Here is a 2,936-nt window from a genome sequence, read left to right as displayed (position 1 = left end):
GAGGGGGTCGGGCAGACTCTGCAGACCACAGGGGGAGGGCGGACCGCGCAGGTCCCAATGCGCACGCGCTCATCTTCCGCCGGGCTCCCATTGGGCATTCGCCCGCTGCCCCGTGATTGGCTCTGGCGACCGCGCTCTCGGCCAATGGGTGCGCTGCTGTTGTCGTTGGGAGGATCTGACCGCGTGGAGAGCTGCGCTAGCCGATTGGGAGCGGCGTGGGTAGGGCGGTGAGGCTCTGGCTGCGATCCTGGCGGCCCCCGGCGGTGCACCCTTGCACCCAAGCGCGGTGTGCGAGTAGCGGAGCCCTGCTCGGTGGCCAGACCGCTCCGCCTCGCCGGGCTCACGGTGGTGCCTGGCCTCCTGCACTCTCTCCCAGCTTGCATCCTGCCAGTGCTTGTGGAAAAAGTGTCACCAAAAATCAGCAATGGCCATCGCTCAGATATTTGTCTAATTTGTAAATTATTTCAACGGATGTGTTGTTCGTAATGAAAATGTTAGTGCTTTATTATAACAGCTGTAAATCCGGAAAGCAAGTGTTGATGAGGATGTGGAAAAACTGAAACCCTCGTGCAACGCTGGTGCACGCCGTGAGAAACAGTTTGGCTGTTCACAAAGAGCTAAGCATAGAATGGCTGTGTGACACAGCAATTCCATTCCTGGGTACACACTCAAGGGACTCCGTTGGAGTCCTGGATACTGGTCTTTCCTATGTGCACTGCAGATATTCATAACAGGAAAAGGTGGAACTGACCCGCAAGTCTGCCCACCGAGGAATGGATATAAACAAATGTGGAGTATACACACAACGAAGTGGCCTTAACAAGGGAGGAAATGCCGACGCGCACTGCCACTTGATGACTTGGAAAGCCTTATGAAGGACACTACTGAACTGACATCTAGAATAGGAAAAGTCATAGAAAGTAGATTAGAGGTTGCAAGGGCTGGGGCGTGGGGGTGGGAAGTTCTTGGGTAAGGAGCACAGTTTCTGAGATGATGAAAAGTTGTGGCAATGGATAGTAATGGGGTGTACAACAAACACCGTGAATGTACTTAATGCCCTTGAATTGTACACGTAAAGGCACGCAAACTAGCTAACACACACACATGTACACACAATTTGAAAATGAATGATGTCATATACCCAGGACACGGAACTGTACATTTTAAACGGTTACAGGCTTTACAGCCGTCCCATTGGGAGCAGTGTGTGCTTCAAGTCTCTGCTCCAAGCAGGCTCTGGGTGTGGCAGGATTTCGTTCCCGGAAGGGGTGATCACTTCGGGGTGAGCCAGGGAGTTGCTTCCTTTCAAGAGAATGGGTAGCAGCTATTGGGTGTGAGCTCCACCGCTAAGACTGAGCTGTGGGCCAGGGCAGGATGCCTCCCTACGTGAGGAGGCGGGTCCATTGCAGAGGGAGGACAAGGCTGCCGAAGGCCTGGACTTCCTCAGGTCACAAAGCTCCAAGCGATGGGGATAAAACCAGGCCGAGCTCCTGGCCTGCTGCTCCCCAGCTCGCGGCCGGGTGCCCCCAGCTCCTACCATCACCTAACGTGACCCTCCCCCCCAGCTTCTAACTTATGCTGCTCGCATTTCGGCCAGCAAACCTTTCCTGGCCCCGCCTCTTCGGGACCCTAGTGAGGTCGCTCAGGAGACTTCTTGCTTCTCCCGCCCCCAGCACAGACGCTCGCTCCAGAGTTCCTAAGTAGCCCACGCCCCAATCAGGAACTCACTGCGTAGACGTCCCGTCCCGAGGCCTGTCCGCCTGCTCTTCACCAGCTCGCTATACCGAATGAGACCGCTGGAGGGCGCCCCCGCACTGCGCCTACCGGCCGGTCGGCTCCCGCGGGAGTAGGGCGCTGGAAGTTGATCTCCTGGTTCACGCCAGAATTGTAATCGAAGAGCCAGAGCGGGAGGCTACAGAGTCGAATTTAGACCCAAGCTGGACTCACTTGGTGCCCATGGGAAGTCCTAGACTGCACGAAAGCTCACCAAGTCACCAGATCGGGGAGAAAACAGAGAAACAGTGCCATAAACTAAGTATTAGTGCCGTAAACCAAGTTCATTTCTCCCAGCACTTACTTGTGGACTGCTTTGGTGCCCACCCCTCTATGGGCAGCTGGAGTTATGTCCGACATGCATGAGTGAGTGAGTGCTTCAGGGTGCTTGCCCGGTGGCTCAGGCATCCTTTCTCCCCATTTGGCTCACCCCAACCCTGTGCACCTAAACACCTTACTCAAAGGCAGAGGTGTGCTTCTCACTGGTGACTTCCAAACAAGAACTTACAGCACCACTGCCCCTCTCCCCACCACTCCTGCCTCTCCGCACTCATCCCCCCTGCAGTATGTCGTCCTGCAGCAGCTGAACCTGGTAGCCAGGAAAGAGATCAGCACCCACATGGGTCTCCTGGCCACAAACAGGACACCTGCAGAGGCTGTTCAGCACCTCTCCCAGTGGCAGACAGTGGCACTTTCTAGTCCTAGTCCCCAGATATTTTTTTGGACCCTCAGCCAGCCCCTGACCTCATGCTGGCCAATGCCCCTCTCAGTCTCCCAGCCTGGGGCTCCTGAGCTGCAGATGAAGGCCCCCTCTGGCCATTCTACCTGCCCCGGGAGCTTGCCGAGGAGAGTCCCAGGTGACCCAGTAATGGCTACTTGACATCAAGGGACAGACCTGGTCTCGCTGTCCAGGGTAACAGAGTAAGGATAGCTGTTTGGCTAAATGGTGGCCAGTGGTGGCCATGATGGGGAGCTTGGCCTGCTCCCCTGTCCCACCCTAGCAGCAAGCAGTGTGAAGAGATGCCCTTGGCCCTGGGTTTTGGGGAAAGGCATCTGAACAGGTTACTTTGCTGCCTTTGCATTGAGTCTGGGCCTGGGAGCCACTTGAGTGGGAGGGATGCTGCAGCAGATGCCAGGCTCCCGGGCAGTGGCTGCCCCTGGTC

At 56.3% G+C, this 2,936-nt stretch overlaps 1 long non-coding RNA gene across 1 annotated transcript; it reads right to left on the bottom strand.

The window, feature by feature from the left end:
- Positions 1-1,116: 1,116 nt before the first annotated feature.
- On the bottom strand, positions 1,117-1,799 carry LOC114108044 (uncharacterized). Its single transcript, XR_003585413.1, has 2 exons — positions 1,729-1,799; positions 1,117-1,302 (listed from the first exon to the last, which is right to left on the bottom strand). It is a non-coding gene; the product is annotated as an uncharacterized lncRNA (long non-coding RNA).
- Positions 1,800-2,936: the final 1,137 nt, after the last annotated feature.

Source organism: Marmota flaviventris, chromosome 17, assembly GCF_047511675.1.
Source record: "Marmota flaviventris isolate mMarFla1 chromosome 17, mMarFla1.hap1, whole genome shotgun sequence".
Lineage (NCBI taxonomy): Eukaryota > Metazoa > Chordata > Mammalia > Rodentia > Sciuridae > Marmota > Marmota flaviventris.
The sequence above is the reverse complement of the archived record's forward strand: the minus strand, read 5'-3'. Positions and strand labels throughout refer to the sequence as shown.